The 20,952-nt window shown below is 38.4% G+C and overlaps 1 protein-coding gene across 3 annotated transcripts in view; it reads left to right on the top strand.

Annotated features, from left to right (window-relative positions):
- Window positions 1–20,952, top strand: part of mri (BTB/POZ domain-containing protein mrityu) — a 384,830-nt gene that overhangs the window by 59,265 nt on the left and 304,613 nt on the right. For 2 of the 3 annotated variants that reach the window (XM_090381837.1, XM_090381834.1), the window contains exon 3: window positions 13,884–13,916. The exons of the other annotated variant lie outside the window; for it this stretch is intronic. The gene's annotated coding sequence lies outside the window, so the exon portion shown is untranslated. The remainder of the gene's footprint in view (window positions 1–13,883; window positions 13,917–20,952) is intronic. 3 annotated transcript variants of the gene reach the window in all.

The following is a 20,952-nucleotide window of genomic DNA, read 5'->3' as shown; positions in this document are numbered from 1 at the left end:
GAGTAATACTCTTTAATGTGATTATCAGCAGTGATTCTTCATGCATTAAGAATCTGCCAATAAAGGAACCACTAGGGAGCAGTGAACACAATTAATTGATGTGGGATTTACTTAAAGATGTAACCACTGTCAAGGGTAAAGGGAAGGGTTTTTGCTTTCGTAAAGGTGACTAGTGGTCTCAGACAGTTTTTTTTAAGTTCTGTACAGTGAGAACAACTGACGATGTTACCATCAGCCATTTATTTCTAAATGGGAAGCATTCAAGGAATTAATCAATACTGCTCAAGATTTAGGCCTAAATGGATGTCAAACGAACTAAAGATTCGTGGCAGTGAATAAAAATGCATGGGATGCATATGAATTATAAGGCGATACAGAAGCCTATGGTAGATATAAGCTAGTCTCTAATAAAGTCACAAAGGAGGTTAGGCAATCAAAGGCAGATTATAAGATCTTTGTTACAAAATCTTTGACAAACAATGCAAAGAAAAACAGCAAAAACTTCTTTACTTATGTAAACACTAGAAGGAAGGGAATGAATCAGATCGATCCATTTGATATCTGTGGTTACACTGTTGATAATCTTGCTCGTGTTGATGACAAACTGATTGAGTATTTTGCATCTACATTCACACATGAGGAATTCTTCAGAGAAGCAGAGGCCAGAAATTTATCAAACTCTAACAGGAAGCTGAATTATTTTGTAATAAGGAAAGTGGAAGAGAAATTGAAGATAAACGTAAGAAAGGTATCTGAGGTGGCTGAGGTCTATCCAGTTATATTAAGGGAGGCAGCGAAGGAAGTAAGCAAACCCTTAGTCATAATTATGAGAGAACCCTTGGATTCAGGGGGAGGTCCCCATTGTACTGGAGATATGAAAATATATCCCTAGTTCGAAAAGGTGCATCAAAGGGTGACAAGTAATTACAGACCTGTTAATTTACCTTTTGTTTCATGGAAAATAATGGAGTCACTGGTTAAAGAAGCATTGCAGGATCATCTAGACAAGATTGCAGTTATACTTCAGACATAGCATGGGTTTGGTAAGGGGAAGTATTGTCTGACTAATTTTATTAGATACTATGATGTGGTCGCAAAGAAATTGGATGCAAAAAATAATTTTGATATCATATACTTGGATTTCAGGAAAGCTTTTGTTACTGTTGCACGTAAGACTGCTGTACAAATTGGAGCAGTGTGGCATTATGAGCAAGTTGAGGCTATGGATAAAGGGGTGGTTGAGTGGGAGAAGACAGTGGTAATTGGCAGACACTGCGCTTCATAGACTAATGTTATTAGTAGAGTCCCACAGGTTTCGGTGTTGAGCCTATGTTATTTTATATATTTATCAATGATATTGATGAACGTATATCAGGCTTAATGTCTAAGTTTGCAGATGATATGAAGGTTGACAAGGAGATTTATTAAAATAATTCTACTGCAACAGCATCTAGAATAGTTATGTGGATGGGCTAAGTGGTGGAAACAGAAGCTTAATGTTGATAAATGTCTGCATACTACACTCGGTAGTACTACACAGTGTAGTACTGCTGAGTGTAGTGGAAAACAAAAAAGACTTGGGGATAATTGTTCAATCAGATATGAAATTCTCTGAGTAGTGGAGACAGGCTGCCAGAGCAGTTAATGGTATTATGCTAATGATATACAGGTATTTTGCTACTGGGGATAAGGAAGTGATTAACCATTGTATAAGGCACTGGTCAGGCCACATCTTAAGTACTGCATACAGGTCTGGATGCTTTAGTGTAGGAAGGATGTTGAGCTGCTGCAACAAACACAGAAGGGCAATGAGATTGGTTTAGTTCTGCAAATTGAAGCATCTGGAGACTAGTCACTAGTGAGGCGATCTGATTGAAGTGTTTAAGGCTTTGAATGGTTTGAGCAAGCACAATGCTGATTGGATTCTTCTGTTGCTCAGATTATGCACATAAATTCAAATTGAAGGACAGTTGCAGAATAGATGTGCGGAGGTGTCTTTAGCCAGCAAGTGGTTGATTCTTAGAACAAAACTTCCATCTGTTGTGGAAGTTGAAAGCTTAAATTCAAGGAAGAATTAGACAAACTATTGAAGAGAATGGATAGGTGAAATGGGAGTTTTTTATTATTTTTTTTTTTTGGCTGATACTGTATAAGCTTGCTTTCTTGCATCATATGCCACTACTAATACTAAGTCATAGTACAAAAGTAGTTAGTATTAGTAGCATCAATTGTTGTTTCCATTCCAAAAGCCCAAAGCCACCTAAATTGTATATGTTACTGTAAAACAGTAACATATACAGTATTTCTGGGGCAATGGTGAATATATTGTATATATTCACCATTGTTTGAATATATTGTAAAATATTAATTTTATTTAATGATAGATATTTTTGTTTGTTAATATTCTTCAATATTACAATTCAATATTACACTCTTCTTCAACGATGCATTTCTTGCATCTTGCATGCCACCACCAGAACCTTTTTCAAATTGTGTCATGTTTGATTGGGTTTCTTTTCATGCCCCGTTTTAATTTTGGGAATAGCCAAAAGTTCTATAGTATCGTATGAAGTGAATAAGGTGAGTGGGTGTGACATGATAAGAAATTTTTGAACAAAAAATTTTTGTTGGTCAAAAAGATGACAAAATGACTGGCTCCTTTACCATTTTCATGGCGAAGGAGCTAGTCATTTTGCCATTTTTTGGATTGTTTAAGTCAGAATGATCCCTCAATCCTTTAAAACTTTTTTGGAAGTAGGCTATTTTAACATTGATACCTCATGGAACAAATTTTGATAACATTATCCCCTCATTGTTAAAATATTAACAATGAGGGGATTAACAAAAAATCACTACTGATTATCAGTAGTGATTCTTCATGCATTAAGAATCTGCAGATAAAGGAACCACTAGGTGGCAGTGATCACAGTGTGCTGAAGCGTGATTTACTCAAAGAAGTAACTATCATCAGGGGTAAAGGGAAGGGTTTTTGCTTTCGTAAAGGCGACTACAATGGTCTGAGACAGTATTTAAATTCTATTCAGCAGGACTAACTGATGATGTTACCAACAGCAAATTCAAAATGGGAAGCATTCAAAGAATTTATCTTGGAAGCTACTAGGCTTTACATACCAACTAAGAAATATTGTTTAAGGTTTAGGCCTAAATGGATGTCACAGAAATAATGAGACATATGGCAGAGAAGAAAAATGCATGGGATACATATAAATTAATGGGTGACATGAAAGCCTATGATAGATATAAGCTGGTCTGTAACCAAGTCACAAAGGAGATTATGGGAAATCCTTGGCAAAGGATGCAAAGAAAAACAGAAAAGAGTTCTTTACCTATGTAAACTCTAGAAGGAAAGGGATGAATCAGATTAGTCCACTGGATATTGATGGTTCAACAGTTGAGGATCCTGCTCAGGTGGCTAACAAATTAAATGAGTATTTTGCATCTACATTCACACATGAGGAGTTATTCAGGAAGGGGAATGCCAGAGGTGAAGTAAACTCTGGCAGGGAGCTAGATGATTTTGTAATAACTGAGAGGAAAGTGGAGGAGAAATTGTTGAGGATAAACATAAAAAAGGCACCCATGGTGGGTGGCATCTATCCAGTTATATTAAGGAAGCAGCAAAGGAAGTAAGCAAACCCATAAGCCATAATTATGAGAGCTTCTTTGGATTCAGGGGAGGTACCCATAGACTGGAGATGTGCAAATGTGACCCCAATTCACAAAGAAGGATCAAAGGCTGACACAAGTAATTATAGACCTGTGAGTTTAACTTCTGTTCCAGGAAAATTAATGGAGGCACTGGTTAAAGAAGCACTGCAGGATCATCTAGACAAGACTTCAGTTATAGCTTGGATATGGCATGGTTTTGTTAAGGGAAAGTCTTGCCTGACCAATTTGATTGGATACTATGATGCAGTCACAAAAGAACTGGATGCAGGGAATAACTTTGATATTATATATTTGGATCTTAGAAAGGCTTTTGATACTGTTGCACATGGAAGACTGCTGCACAAATTGGAGCAGTGTGGCATTGGAGGTAAATTGCTGCTATGGATAAAGGGATGGTTGAGAGAGTGGTAATCAATGGACACTGCTCATCGTGGACTAATGTTATTAGTGGAGTCCCTCAGGGTTCAGTGTTGGGTCCATTATTGTTTTCTGTATTTATAAATGATATTGATGATGGTATATCAAGGTTAATGTCCAAGTTTGCAGACTATACGAAGGTTGGCAGGGTTGTTAAGGACACTAATGACAGTACGCTGCTACAACAGGATCTAGAAAAGTTGAGCAGATTGTGCTGAGAGGTGGCAAATGAAGTTTAACATCGACAAATGTAAAGTACTACATATGGGAAGCAGTAACCCCAGAGTGACGTATCAACTCTGTGGTACTGCACTGACAGTGGTAGAGAATGAAAAGGACCTGGGGGTAATTGTGCAGGCAGATATGAAGTTTTCTGAGCAGAGCAGACGGTTTGCTAGAGTAGCTCATGGTGTCTTGTCAACGATATACAGGAATTTTTCTAGCAGGGATAAGGAGGTGCCCTTTGTATAAGGCAATGGTCAGGCCACACCTTAAGTACTGTATACAGGTCTGGAGGCTTCATTTCAAGAAGGATGTAGAGCTGCTGGAACGAGTACAGAGAAGGGCAACAAGATTAGTGAATGGAACAAAGGGTTGCTCTTAATAAGAAAGGCTTAAGGTTTGCAAATTACAGTGTCTGGAGACAAGGCACCTCTGAGGTGATCTGATTGAGGTGTATAAAGCCTTGAATGGTTTGAGCATGCTCAGTGCTGATGGGATTCTTGCTCTTTCTCAGAATAATCTTCTGAGAGGGCATAAATTCAAATTGAGGAAAGACAGATGTAGGATAGATGTGCAGAAGTTTGCCTTTAGCCAGCAGGTAGTTGGTTGGTGGAACAGACTTCCATCCTTTGTTGTGGAAGTTTATTATTATTATTATTAGCCATATGGTGCAAGGAAGCCCGAGGCTTATGCTGCACCAGGAAAAAAATAATTTCTGAATTACCCAAAGAGAGAGAGAGGGGTAGAAGGGAATCACAAAGAAAGAGAAGAATGATGATATCCAGCTCAGGACCCTGGGTGTGCCAAGCCCATACTCACCAGATGTGAGCCCCTGGGGATTGATAGCCTTAATAAATTTAAGGCTGAGCTGGACAGGTATTTGGAATGAATGGAGGGGTGAAATGGGAGCTGTTTTTTTTTTTTTTTTTTTTTTGGCTGATATGCATAAGCTTGCTTTCTTGCATCATATGCCTCTACTAATGCATAATGCTAATATGCAATCAACATTGACATTTTGACTATCTTATTTTTTTGCCGTTTGTGGCAATGTTCTCCATTTCTTTCTTTTTTTTAATTTTATCGTTGCATATCTGTAAACTGTAACAAGAATTTCATGTATTTTTGTGGTTTTCAAGGTTACAACAAAATTTGATGTTTGCACAATGTTCACACTACACATGACAAATGAAAAAAACAACTGTTCACTCAGAGAATCATTCTACTATTGCTAAACTGGCACATTCAACATGTTAAAATTTGGCATGTGTATGCTCAAAAGATATTGTTGTAAGCTCCTCATCACAATCTTTTAGCTATTGTTAGGTTCAAAGATTATAAGATCATTCACTGAACTTTTTGATTGAGCATTATATGTTTTTAGACATATATATGCAATATTATTTTGTCTGAAACTTAATGATATGGTCGGCAGTTGTTTGAGATGTTAGAGAAAGCTTACAGTCCAGAAAAGCAGAATAGGAGTATTCAGGCTCTGAAAGCATTTTGAATGGGGGAGTAAAATATGGTTTATGCCATTGGTCTGTTACTGATGTGACTATTGTGAAAGCTGATTGGATTGTTCAACAAGGACAGAAGATTATCATTAGCATTAGCAGTGGGAAATGATGCAAGAAAGCAAGCTTATACAGCATCAGGAAAAAAAAACTTGTGTGTGTGTACCCTGTATGCAAGAAAAATGTTTTATTTGTAAACGTCTTTGACGACACCTACTAAATTTTGAACAGCTAGAACCAAAATCACGAATAATGTAATTTATGCTTGCGCCCGCTACTTACTCTACCGAATCAATGTAAGTGATAAATAGGATACACATGACCGCTGCTTACTGTACCACAGTGGTCTCCAAACTTTTTTGGTCGTGCACCCTTATTTTACTTAAAGGACTAGTGTGCACCCCGGAAAAAAATTAAATTAAATATATAAATTTAATATATATATATATATATATATATATATATATATTTTTTTTTTTTTTTTTTTTTTTAAATTTATAAATCATTTACATGGAAGGCATTATATCTAAAATCACATATAATTTTAAAAGATCACAAAAAAAAGTACAAAAAATTAAATTGAAGTTCAAGTACAAAATGATAAGAAATCATTAATGTAACAAGTGTAGTAAATGTAATGCAATAATATTTGTTTTATTTATAAATAATTTACATGGGATTTGTTATATCTAGATTACATATCAGTGTGGAAAACAGCCCTCATGATTTTATTGAGGATTATCTCTTGCAACCCACTTTGGAGACTACTGCTCTACCTCTTCCAAATGTTTATTTCTACCAAATCAACATTTCTTCCAACTCATTGTATTAATGAGTTGGAAGAAAAACGGGAGGCTAGCAGGTCAGCTTTATTCTTGGCTGAAGTGACAACAGAACCATCTGGTTTTGACAAAGATGGGAGTAGAAATGGGCAAAAGTTGCGGCCAGTAGCTTTGGCAAGAGACCAGAATGCTCGGCTACCATTAGGGCAAGAAGCAAGTTTTCTACTCTTAGCTTGTTCAAAATCTAGTTTGGACTGATTAATAACTGCTTTACAATTGCTGCAAGCTTTGATGTAGGCAGAAAATGAAACTGAAGAATTGGAAACAAGCCAATTACAATATGCAACATTCTTCTCTTGAACAGCCTTAGCACATTTATTGGAAAAGCAAGGTTTAGATAAAGGGCAAGATTTTAAAGTGGAGTGTGGAATAAAGGATTCCATTCCTATAAGAATAATTTCACTGACAAGATCTGAGCAAATGTTGACATCAGAAGTTTTGAAACAGTAATCCGACCAAAGAAAAGAAATCTCGCAGGTCATCCCATTTTGCATTCTTGTAATGCCAAACAACACGAGGTCGGGAATAGCCATGAGATAAAGGCTCCATTGGAGAAGAGACAATCACCAAATTGTGATCTGAGGTGCTTAAAGGACCACTCACTTCGATCGTACTTAGAAGGATTGTTTGTGAGGAAAAGATCAAGTGTGTTGGCTGTATGGTTAGGATTGTCCGGTATTCTGGTAGGTAAATGAACAATCTGTGCGAGGTCATTAGTAATTGCAAAAGCCTCAGCATCTTGACAAGTTGGGTCGGTGAGACTAGAAAACGGAAGCCATCTGGAGTTGTGAACATTAAAATCACCAAGGAAAATTACCTCACTGTTAGGAAAGTTAGACCGGAGAAAGTCAAAGAGCTCCAAGTGATTAGTGGAGTTGGGAGAACGGTAGAGACAACAGATGAATTTGACACAATGACCTAGAGAGATTTTAAGCCAGAGAAGATTGAAAAGAGGAGATTCCAAATTACCAAGTCTCTGACAGGGAATATTGTAATGGACATATGCAGAAATACAGTGGTGCCTCGCAATTTGACAGTCGGATTTTGCGGGCCGGTGCAAACTACATGATATTGCACGATAGAATTCTTTGCTGGACTACGTAGCTGCGTTTAACGTTACTAAATAGTGCCAAATAGTGATGGTTGCTTCATACATTTTAACCAATGGTATTAAAGAGCGGGAGTAACATTTAACCAATGATAGATAAAGCGGAAATAGATCCTACAATTGTTCAGCTACGTTAGCCACCCTCAAAGATAGCTACAGGTATTCCCTTAGTTCTTCCTCAGTTATGAGCCGACCGGGCTAGCCGAGTGGGTAAAGTACCTGCCCGGCAGCCCAAAGGTCGCGGGTTCGATTCCCGCCTCGGGCTTGGATCAAAGTACTGCCAAAAACCTTGGGAGGTGCAATATGGCCACAGAAGCCGATGCGCCAACAACTACCAAATCAAAATCCTCAGTTATGAGACAACATTATCTCGTTAATAATTGTAGTCTGAGTTCATATTTGATCGAGTTGTTTGTGCTAATTTATAATTCTGCATTTCTCATAAACTATGAGAAATGCAGAAATGCATATCTCATAAACTAAAAAATTTTGTGCTTTGGCAGTTATTTATTTTTTGAGTGAAATTTGATAATGGGTCCAAAGAGAAGTGAACAGCAGAATAATTCAGGAAAGAAACACACTTGGTTGAGCATAGAAAAGAAGAAAGAAATTATAGATAAAGTGCAGAAAGGTAGAACAATTACAGATGTAGCTCAAGAGTATGGTGTCCCTATATCAGCCATGGCAAATTTTTGGCAACAAAGAGACAAGATTATAGGTGCTAGGGTGTTTCAATGAAAATTTCTGACAGAAACAGATCTTTAATCAATGAAGAAATGGAAAAGCTGCTTCTTACCTGGATTAGAGAAAGACAGATGAAAGGAGATCCAGTAACTCAGGCAATGATCTGTGAGTAGGCTAGGTTAATTTTTGAAGAATTGCAGAAGAAAATTCCAGGACGTATCTCAGATCAAACTGATGAATTCAAGGCAAGTCGTGGGTGGTTTCACAGATTCAAAGGTAGAACAGGTATCCATAGTGTTCTCAGACATGGGGAAGCAGCTAGTGCAGAAGAGTAAAAAGGCTGCAGAAGAGTTTGTGAAAAAATTTGAAGATTTAATCATGAAGAAAGGCAACTTGCCACAGCAAATTTTTAATGTGGATGAAACTGGGTTATTTTGGAAGCGCTTACCAAATCGAACATACATCACGCAAGAAGAAGTGACGCTCCCAGGTCATAAGCCTATGAAAGATAGGCTTACCTTGTTATTGGCAGCAAATGCAAGCAGAGACTTTAAAGTAAAGCCACTTCTCGTTTACCGCTCTAAAAATCCTCTGTGCTTTGGGAAGAAAATCATCAAGTCCAAACTGCCAGTGATGTGGAGATCCAATGCAAAAGCCTGGGTAGACCAGAAAGTCTTCAAAGATTGGATTTTTGAGGAGTTTGCTCCGAGCATAAAAAAATTCCTCATTAACAACAATTTACCTTTGAAAGCATTGCTGATTCTTGATAATGCTAGTACCCACACCCAAGACTTGGCGAACATTCTTGAAATTGACTTTGATTTCATCAAAGTCCTGTTTTTGCCTCCAAACACCACATCACTGATCCAGCCCATGGATCAAGAAGTAATTGCCTGTTTTAAAAAACTTTACACCAAGGCTTTGTTTTCACAGCTTTTCGACGTGACTCATTCTTCTGATAAGACACTGAAGGAGTTCTGGAAGGAGTTCAATATTCTTCACGCCATTTCCTTTATTAAAACTGCCTGGGAGGGAGTGACACAGAGGATCCTTCGTGCATCATGGAAGAAACTCGTTCATTCCTTTTTTCGGGATGACAACAGTGCAGTCCAAGTCGCTGAAGGATCAGAAGCAGCTGCGGCCATGCAAGAAATCATTTCGACGGCAGAGAACCTCGACATAGGAGAAGTTGATGAGGCTGATGTGGAAGAGCTTGTGGAGGATCACGATGACGAACCAACTGTGGAAGAACTCAAAACACTCAGCGAACAGGAAGCAAAAGAGAGAGAAAAGGAAATTTCACGTGAAGAAGAAGAAGACAGGGAAAAAGGGCCAATGCCAACAGCTGCCATTAAAGAAATTTATTATTCCATTGGGAGAAGGTGCAGTCTGCTTGTTTAAAATGGCACCCCCAACACTGCTGTTGTAACTAAAATGACAGACTTGTTTAACAACACTACTATGCATCACTTCAAGGCTATCTTGAAAAAGAGGGAGAGACAGTCCACCCTTGATCAATTCCTCATCCCCATTCAAGCCGAGAAGAGAAGGGGCAGAACAAGATAAATAAAACATCCTTCCAACATCTAAGGCTCAATGAAATGTATGTACTCATTATGTATTTTGTAATTTCGTTTGTTATATGGTAGAATATAGTAAAGTCAACAATATTGTGTATTTCTCTCCGACAAAGAATTAATCAATTTGCCATAAACTTATATGGAAAATATTGACCCATAATTCGACAAATTCGCAATTTGACTCTAATGCGGCGATGGATTACAGTCGAATTTCAAGGCATCACTGTACTGCCTTTGTGGCGAAAGGAAGAATATACCCAGATCCTCAACATAATGTGGCCTCAACGATGCCCCCCACATACACACTACTCGGACTCCCTCCAGTCACTATCTGGCAGATAGAGATCGCAAGGTTATACACTAGCTAATCTTTAAACCTCCTACAGAGTTACCAATAGGTTTGGTCTGTTGTACTAACTAGCAGTCGGCTTGCGAACACCGTTTTAGAGTTGTACCCTCGAATTGTAAGGAAGATTCGATCTCGCCATGATGTACATCATAACCCCAAAAGTCATCAGTCATACTGCATGATGGAAGAGATGGGGAAAGGTTGACCGGAACTTAGCTCTGGAGACTAAACATGAGTTTCACTAGTTCAAGTGCTTAGGGAGACATTCCTCCAGGTGGTGTGGGTGCCACACCTCACCCCCTGCTTACGTTGGTTCACACCTGGGTGGTCGCCCACAGTGTGCTTGCGCATCAAGGTTATACCCAGGATTACTAACAGTCCTACCATCATGAAGGTGCAAGCAGAGGATTTTGCTGTCACAGACCATCCGGACTTCGCCAAAATTGGGTGAACTTGACTTGAGTGTCACCCGAATATCAGTTCCATCAGCATTTTAGACTCCCAATAGTAAGTACAGTTTGTCTGGCATATCTGAGAGAATGTTTGTGACAACCTCAAGGGACCATACAGTTTATATAGGTTTAAACCAAAGTGAATGTCAGATGAATTTAGTGTAGAGAACTAGAGGTAGCTGTTAATTAAGAAAAACATAAAATCAAAAGAAGTGCATCCAGTTGATATAGATGGACAGTGCACTGTTGAGTCAGTTTGGTGTGACATAAGCACTGCGAAAGCAAAAATAAGAGTAGGAGTGTGTTATAGGCCTAGTGACTCGAATGACTACAATGAACGGTTGTACAGAGAAATAGAGTGGGCTAGTAAATCAGAATGTCTTATAATGGGGGATTTTAACTTCCCAGATATTGACTGGAACTTGTGGGTTGGTCACTCGCACACTAGTAAGACTTTTGTGGATTTATTGGATGATTGTTTTTTTCAGCAGCATGTTCAAGAGGCAACCAGAGAGGGTAATACTCTTGATCTGGTTATCAGCAGTGATCATTCGTGTATTAAAAATTTGCAGATAAAGGAACCACTAGGTGGCAGTGATCACAGTGTACTGATGTGAGATTTACTTAAAGATATAATTACCATAAGGGGTAAAGGAAAGGGTTTTTGCTTCCATAAAGGTGACTACAGTGGTCTCAGACAGTTTTTAAATTCTGTACAGTGGGACTAACCGATGATGTTACCAACAGCAAATTCTAAGTGCAAATCATTCAAGGAATTAATTGGGGAAGCTATTAAATGTTTCATACCTATTAAGAAATGTTGTTCAAGGTTTAGGCCTAAATAGTTGTCAAATGAACTAAAGAAAATCATGGCAGAGAAGAAAAATCATGGGATCCATATAAATTATCAGGCGACACAGAAGCCTATGGCAGATATAAGCTGGTCTGTAATCAAGTCACAAAAGAGGTTAGGCGAATGAAGATTACGAGAAATCTTTGGTAAAGGATGCTAAGAAAAACAGCAAGGAATTCTTTACTTATATAAACTCTAAAAGGAAGGGGATGAATCAGATTGGTCCACTTGATATCAGTGGTTCGACTGTTGATGATCCTGTTGATGATTTTCTAGATCCTGGTGCTACTGCAACAGGATCTAGAAAATTTAGGAAGATGGGCTGAGAAGTGGCAACTGATGTTTAACATTGACAAATGCAAAGTACTGCATATGGGTAGAAGTAACCCCGTGGAATGTACCAACTGTGTGGTACTACACTTAGGGTGGTAGAAAATGAAAAAGACCTGGGAGTAATTGTGCAGTCAGATATGAAGTTTTCTGAACAATGAAGACAGGCTCAAGAGCAGGTCATGGGGTTTTGTCAAAGATATACAGGAATTTTGCTAGCAGGGAAAAGGAGGTGATTGTTCCTCTGTATAAGGCAATGGTCAGTCCACACCTTTGAGTACTGCGTACAGGTCTGGAGGCCTCATTTTAGGAAGGATGTAGATTTGCTTGAGTGTGTACAGAGAAGGGCAACAAGATTGGTGAGGGGAATGAAAGGATCCTCTTACCAAGAGAGGCTTAAGTTCTGCAAATTGCAGTGCCTGGAGAGTAGGCACCTGCGAGAGCACACCTGTGATCTGTTTGAGGTGTATAAGCTTTGAATGCTGATTGGATTCTTCCTCTTGCTCAGATTAAGAACCTGAGGGGGCACAGATTCAAATTGAGGAAAGACAGTTGTAGAATATATGCGCAGAACTTTGCCTTTAGCCAGCAGGTAGTTGATTGGTGGAACAGACTTCAATCTTTTGTTGTTGAAGTTGATAGCCTAAATAAATTTAAGGCTGAGCTGGACAGGCATTTGGAACAAATGGAGGGGTAAAAAGGGAGTTTTTTTTTTTTTTTTGGCCGATGCTGCATAAGCTTGCTTTCTTGCATCGTATGCCTCTACTAATGCTAACTCAGTATGTAAATTCTTATCAAGCTGAGAAGCAAATCAGAAATTAAAACTACATAGGATAAGGCAAACTGAATATCTGCAAGGGAAGATGTAGGAAATTGTTTTAACAATTTTACAATCTCTCTCTCTCTCTCTCTCTCTCTCTCTCTCTCTCTCCCTCCCTCCCCCCCCCCCCCCCATTGTTAAACTTACATTTGCTCTGAAGTTTTTCTTACAATTCTCTTTTTTCTCTTCATTTTTAACTTTTGTTTGTCTTTATTCTGCACATATATATTCTATCAGTGGCTGATCAGGTGGTGAATGTGAGAGGCATAATAGGCTGAGATTATCAGGTAACATTGTTAGAATTCTCCAGTGGAGTTCTGTAGTCCATGTGGTTGGATATTTAAGTCTTTTCTGCTCTGTGTTGACTGCTTAGTTATAGCTTAGCATATTTCACACTTGGTACAATTAAATTCAAGTTCACTTTATCTGAAGAACTACCAGATGACAGCTCAGGCTTAACTCCATTAGTTTTTGATAAAATTTCATGTAATGCATTACAAGATGTATCATGTGGAAATACGGCTTGAGTTAGAGGAAACTGTGCAGGTGAAAGAGGAGAGTTTTGGTCTGGATGTCACCTAGATAAATCTAAAACAAACTGCCTGGAAGAAGTTTAGAATTTTGGGAATAATGACTTAGCTCCATAAATTTCTATTTCTAAAGCTATTTTTTTTTTGTTATACTCTGTATTGAAATTAGATATTTGCTACATTATTCAATACGGTCTTCCAACATGGGAGATTGAATACAGCCATTTGCTGAGGCCAAGTAGTATAAAAAAAAAACATGGAGAAATATGCGATGAATGGATGGGCCACAGAGAAGAGTTATCAGAGTTACAGAGAAGAGTTTCCCATATTGTTGGTCTGGTTGGATTATGGAGATAAACATGACAAGGACAAGACAATTTTAAAGAATTTAAGTAAAATAGGTTATAGGTACTTATTTGAACATTTATTTGTTGATATATATAATTTTTTTTTTTTAGTAGATTGATTTAAAGTCTTTCTTATTTACTTTAGGTAGCTTTGCTGCTTTAGGTGATGAATTCTGAGGTAAATTATTATCTTATTTTTTTTATTTATTATTAACAAATGTTATTTTTTTTTAAGATTAGTTAATTGTGCATAGTATTTTTGGTTCATATAAATACTAAAAAAAAAGGTATTAAAAAATCCATTTTTGTATGTTTCCGTTGAACTCGAAGCTTCAGCTCTTTTTCTGATGTGTCTGCTTGGTGGTTTAGTCTACGAAATTCTTCTTGCACCAAAATCAATATTTTTTTCTGAAATAGAAAAAGCCTAAAATACACTGAAAGAACAGAATTCATGGTGTTCCTGGTCAACGTGCACTGTCACCCCTCTTGCTAGTAGATGAACCCACTGCTTGGCAGGTATATAGGTACATGGCATCACTACATTCATGTGGATTGTAATTCGATGTCAGTGTCAGTATGGATAAATATTGTGAGTTAACAGACTTCGAAAGAGGGATGATAGTGGGTGCCTGACACAGGGGTCACTATTGCGGAGGTGGTACAGCAATTGCATCATCCCCATTCAACAGTATCAAGAGTGTATCGGGAATATGTCATTTCCGGAATAACATCCCATCGTGGAGAGTGCTGTGGAGAAAGGTGGTGGATGAACATGGCTGTCGACGTCACTCTCACATTGTTTCGGCCAACTGGAGAGCGACAGTGGCACAAATCACCACCAATTTCAACAAGGGAGGTGCCAGAAACATCTCCACCAAGACCATCAGGCAATCATTATCCGCAATAGGTTATGGGAGTCGGCAATCCACCAGAGTCCCATTGCTAACACCATGATGCAGGACTCGATGCCTCAACTGGGGGCGCCTCCATAGCCAGGTGGGCAGGAGTAGCAGTGCGTAGCACACGCTTCTTGATCAGACCGGGGTTCGAGCCCGTGACCACTAAATACGGAGAATGCGGAAAGGTCAGGGAATGACCACCGCATATCCCCAGAGCAATATGGCCTTAGTTGCTAATGCTCCTAAAAACCAAATAACAAACAAACAGCCTCAACTGGGCAAAAGAACATCGGTACTGGGCCTTAGATGATTGGAGATGGATCTCCTGGTCCGATGAGTCCTGTTTCCAGTTATTTCGAGCGGACGGTAGGGTGCTTATCTGGAAGAAACCACATGAAGCTATGCACCCTTCATGTCAACAAGGAACTGTTCAGGCAGGTGGACAGTTGGTAACGGTCTGGGGCATGTTCAACTGGCACACGTTGGGACCGCTGTTGCAGGTACCTCCATAGCCAGTTGGGCAGGAGCAGCAGTGCGTAGTACACGCTTCTTGATTAGACCGGGGTTCAAGCCAAGCCCGTGACCACCAAATACGGAGGATGTGGAAAGGTCAGGGAATGACCACCGCATGTCCCTGGAGCAATAAGGCCTTAGTTGCTAATGCTCCTAAAAACCAAAACAACAACAACCTCTGTTGCATTTAGATGTATCTGTGAATGGTCCAGGTTACGTGTCCATCCTTGCAGACCATCTGCATCCCTTCATGGTCATTGTGCACCCACAGGTCAATGGACTCTTCCAGCAGGACAAAGTGCCTCCCCACAGAGCCATGGTGACTAGAACGTGGTTCGAATAGCATTCCACAGATTTTACCACCATGGAATGGCCTCCCCGTTCACTGGACATGAATCCTGTGGAACATCTTTGGGATGCTGTGGAAAGGTCCGTTTGAGCTTTAGACCCTCCACCCAGGAATGCGACAAAATTATGGTCAGCGGTGCAGCAAGCATGGTTGAACGCTTTCGTGAACTATTAGACTCATTGTCTTGCCGTGTGACTGCCCTTATCTGGGCAAAAGGTGGGTCTATCAGTTACTTAGGTAGGTATCCCGTGATTTCTGACCACTCAGTGTACAGTGCAACATATAACTGCACTTTGTTATACCATGCTTTTGGATATACAGGGCGTTTTACTTAAAAGACAGGGTCTGTCTTGCTTATTTTTAGGTTTAGGCTATCTGTCGTTTGGATCTTTTTTTGTCATATTTAGGCAAAATTTTTTAAATATGATGTTAAAATAAGAATAAGTAATACCATTTATATTTTATAATTTTCTAAATTAAAATTATTCAGTTGCTTCTTTTTCCTATTCAGTTGCTTCTTTTCTCGGTGGAAGAGTTGTTCCCTGCTTTTAGTTTAAGTCTAAAAATGTCATCTCTGTACTTCAGAAAGAAATGTAAACTGATTTTCTTTGAAACAAAAAAAATAAATAAAATAACAATAAATAAATAAAAAAAAAGCATTTTGGCTCGAGGAGGTGCAATACAACTTCACTCATACAGTTGTGTTTGTTTTTAATTTTGGTTCAAATAAAATCAGCTTACATTTGTTTCTGAAGTATAGGTAGTTCCCGCTTTACGAGTTCCCAGGTTTATGATTTTTTTTTTTTTTTTTTATCAAGTATCAACAAAATCGAAAATAAGAACATTAATTGCAAAAATTGAATTTTAAACATTCATAAATGTTGCATTTCAAACCACGCACATAACTATACAATACAGTGTACCCTGCTTTACGATATTAATCCGTTCCAGAGACACCATCGTATCGTGAAAATATCGTAATGTGAACCCAATAAACACTGTTTTTGTAATTCGTTCCATGAACTCGGAAGTTGACATTTTCACTATATAACTCTTTAAAAGGTCATTTATATCGTGTAAATTGTATTAGTTACCAATTCAAATCATTAAAATGCACTATGCTTTCATCGTTATCGTATGTTCTGTTATAAGAACCAGTTTTGAATGGCATTGTGATATTTTCCTAAAGCACATTTCTGAAGCTCAAGACCATAAAACGGTAAAAACAATTTACACTTTCCATTTTATTGGGCTTTTCTGTTAGTGCAATCAGTTATAAACGGGTAGTAAACTCAATGTTATTGCATTGGCGAAAATACCGATAGCTGGAATTGTGTCGCTTTTTACATTATTATGGTGAAATGTGTTTCCCTTTACTGAAATCTTCAATCGTATAAAAACATAAATAAAATTTCAGATTCTTCTCTTCATTCCTTTTTTTTTTTTTTTTTTTTAAGCTTCGTAAACTTGTTAATCTGTACGCAAATCTTGTTAGTTGCAATTTGTGCGTTCTGTTAAAAAAATGCTTTTGCATGCTATTGAAATTTAAAAAGAAAAGAGAAGATTATCTTGGAAATAAACGCTTCTTGAAGCATTTCTGAAGAAGATTACTCCTTGTGCAACATACCAATGAGTGCCGAGCCAATAATGAGTGATGAACAAGTGTGCATTTAGTCGATGATGAAGAATAAACATTCTTTAACATTTGTAAGTCATAAACAGTTTCTTTATTATTATAATTTGCTTGATTTTACAGGCTACGTTTTCATTTCTTTGGATAAATCAATCATTGTTTAAACATAAACTAATTAGCTAACTAATTTCATTGTTGATAATGTAACCCCTATTTTTAACATTGTCTATCGGAAATAAATTCCCGCTTTACGACTTTTCGCTTTACGAGGGCGTGCTTGGAACGAATTAACTCGTAAAGTCAGGAATTACCTGTATATAAATGACATTTTAAAACTAAATCAAAGATGAACAACTTCCACATTGAGAAAAAAGCAGTCGATCAGGCACAATGTTAATTTAGAAATTCATCATCAGTAATTCAGTCTTGTGACTGGTCAGTTCCTCTGATGAGCTGTCACCATCTTTGTTGCCCTTGTGCTGTTTGTTTGTTTTAGTTCCTCAAAATTTTAAAGTCCTGCTTCATCCAGCAACATCCCAATGAAAGTCTTTTTTGGTCTACCCTTAGGACATAGAAATTGTAAAATCAAAGTAATAATAAAATTCTTTATTCACAAAATTTTTTCAAGGATATGATTCCCATTACAGACATCCAGAGGAATCTAACAGTATAGTTGGAGACATATTTACTTACATACAAACTGCTAAAACAGAAAAACTGCATAGAACATTCATAGAATACATAGAACATTCACAGAATACATAGATCAAATTAATCGCTTTCTCCAACATAAAATTAACTTAATCAGCTTTGAGTCATAGATAATTGCATTTGAACTGGTTCTTCTGATCTACTGATGATACAGGGCCATATCATGAAGTACAATCTGGGTATAACCCAATTGAACAGATTGAGCCAGTCTGGACATCTTTCACTTGGAGCCAATTAGTTTTAATGACAGTTACAGGAATGGTGACGGCACATGAATATAGATATTCTTCTTTTTTTCCTGTAGGCCGAATCACTGGACTACAGATCCAAATCAATGTTGGCAGAGCTTAGTGTGCTGATGATGCTGTTGGGAAAGTCCTGCTTGAAGGTCGAGAGCTTCTGCAGGTTTGAGCAGAGCACTGGAAGGTTTCTTAGAGCTCTACCTGGGATTTTTCAGTCCACAAATTCCCAGATGGTGAAGTCGTGAACTGCAGATCACAGATTGAGTGTCATTGTGAGCTTCCGCACATATTTCAAGTGCTGGGCTGGGGTGTGGCTTAGATTTTTACAGAGCTGTGATCTTGATGTTGTATAGGGAAGGTGAGCCCAATTATTGGTCCACTTAAGGACTCAGAATTCTAGACCCCCAAGTCTTCAAGCTGGCCAAAGGAACTGCGGACAAGACTTCAATACCATAAGTGATGACTGAGCTGAAGTAGTAGAAGAGAAATTTCCTGTGTGAGATCTAGAGGTCGAGTTTCATGTCCCAGAAAGCTCGTAGCACTTTTGGCCGCATTTGCTGAATTTGATCCTTATAAGTAGATTTTCATCCATTATTACTCCTAAGAATTTAACTGAATGAGCAGTGATGAGAAGATGCCCCACAGTTGAGAGCTCCAGAGAGCCTGCTGGATTGAGGTCTGCTTGTGTTCTCAGTGACAAGATGATATATTTTGATTTTTCTAGGTTTAGTTTTAGCCCAAAAAAGTGGCTTATTTACAGAAGGCAGCCAGATATTTGTTGACAGTAACAGACTTCGACAGATTCTTTGCCGGGTCTGGTGAGGTGCTAGCAGGGCTTGATAGATAGCATACGATATTGTCAACGTAGGCCATAAATGCAGGTATCTCATTCATTAGCGTAGAAATATCGCCGAAAATAGCACTGCTGACACACTCACCTTGGGGTATGCCGACTTCCACCTGCTTGTGTGATGCAGCAATTCCCTTGCTGAAAGGTGAGAAATCTCTTTGTGAGTAGCCTTCTGAGGAGCTTAGCGACGTTACATGTGAAACAGTAGTAGTTCTCCAGGAGGAACACGAGAGAATTAATTTGTACTGAATCAAAGGCAGCTTTCAAATCCAGGAAGACAGCATGAAGAACAAAGCCTTGTTCCTATGCCTGAAAGGTTTTCAAGTTTAGAGCCTGTAGACATGTTATTGGTGATCTTTGTGAGAGTGCATGTGCTGAGGGCGTCAGGAGAGGATCTGATTGGTGACTGCTTTGAAAATGCACTTCTCTAGGCATTTGAGAAGAGGTGAGGAAACAGAAATTAGCCTGTAGTCAGTAGCTGAGTTGGGGGTTTGCACTTTCTGCATCTTACAACAGGGAAAAGTCCCTGTTGTAAGATTCTGTTGTACAGCTCCATCAGCTGTTCACTGATGAAGTAGGAGGTGATTTTTAGACAAAAGGTGGGAATAGATCACTTCCCATCATTTTCTTATCGACCAGGGTGTTGATGGCCTTGATTAGCTCCTCTTTGCATAGCAACACTTTAGTGAGGTTAGTTAAGTCGTAGTGGGTACTGTTCCATGGGATGTCTACTGCTTCACTGTTTGTTTTCAAGAATCGAGTTACTTGATTGCTCTATTCGGCCAGGTCTAACGATTGTGGTGACCCAATTTGATTGGTCGACCAGGCTCACTATCCACTATCCTCTCCATAAACATGTCGATTGCCTGCTTCTTGGATTTCTGGCTAGTGCTTCTGTCTAGTGAATTTGTCTAGTTCTGCCTTAAATATATTTAAGCTATCAACTTCCACAACAACAGATGGAAGTCTGTTCCACCAATCAACTGCCCGCTGGCTAAAAGCAAACTTCCGCACATCTGTTCTGCAATTGTTTTTCCTCAGTTTGAATCTATGCCCCTCAGGTTCTTAATCTGAACAAGCGGAAGTATCCCATCAGCATTGAACCTGTTCAAACCATTCAAGGCCTTATGCATCTCAATCAGATCACCTCGCAGGTGCCTAGTCTCCAGATGCTGTAACTTGCAGAACTTAAGCCTCTCTTGGTAAGAGCACCCCTTTGTTCCTCTCGCCAATCTTGTTGCCCTTCTATGTACTTGTTCTAGCAACTCTACATCCTTCCTAAAATTAGGCCTCCTTCAGACCTCTCCGCAGTACTCAAGGTGTGGCTTGACCATTGCCTTATACAAAGGGATAATCACCTCCTTGTCTCTGTTTCCAGCAAAATTCCTATATATCATTGATAAAACTTCATGACCTGCTCTGGCCACCCATCTGCACTGCTCAGAGAACTTTATATCTGACTATAGAACTCCCAGGTCTTTTCATTCTCCACTTCCCTGAGTGAAGATTAATAAATTTTACTGATTAATTGATAATACTATACTAAGCTAACAGATTTCTAATGCAGTGCTACATTTTATGCTATCTAGTTTTACGTTAAACCTTATGTTATGAAGTTCAGGATATAATACGTTATGCTATTCTGTATCAATCTAATATGCTATGACAATGGCAGCAAGTCACGAATGGTAAAATCTACGGACACTAAGTATTAACTTTTAAAATCGCTATCTAAATTCAAAATAAACCAAAGAGCTTGAATAGAACTATAAAGCTACTTATAGAAAATAATTTAATATGACAATTAAGTCAATAAAATGGCTAAATATTTTTATAAAAAACTTAGTGTTTTTTAAAAAAACCTCATTATTCATATACAGACTGAATATTTGTAACAACAGGACTTCTCTGACTCATTATTGTAGTTACCATAGTTTCTTTCCTATCTCTTTTCAACTAAAGATGCAATAAAAATATATCAACAAAATGATGACTGCATATGGGAAACTTACAAAAG

The sequence above is a fragment of the Mastigoproctus giganteus genome, chromosome 9, assembly GCF_048544385.1.
Source record: "Mastigoproctus giganteus isolate SK-2022 chromosome 9, ASM4854438v1, whole genome shotgun sequence".
Taxonomy (NCBI): Eukaryota; Metazoa; Arthropoda; class Arachnida; order Uropygi; family Thelyphonidae; genus Mastigoproctus; species Mastigoproctus giganteus.
The sequence above is the reverse complement of the archived record's forward strand: the minus strand, read 5'-3'. Positions and strand labels throughout refer to the sequence as shown.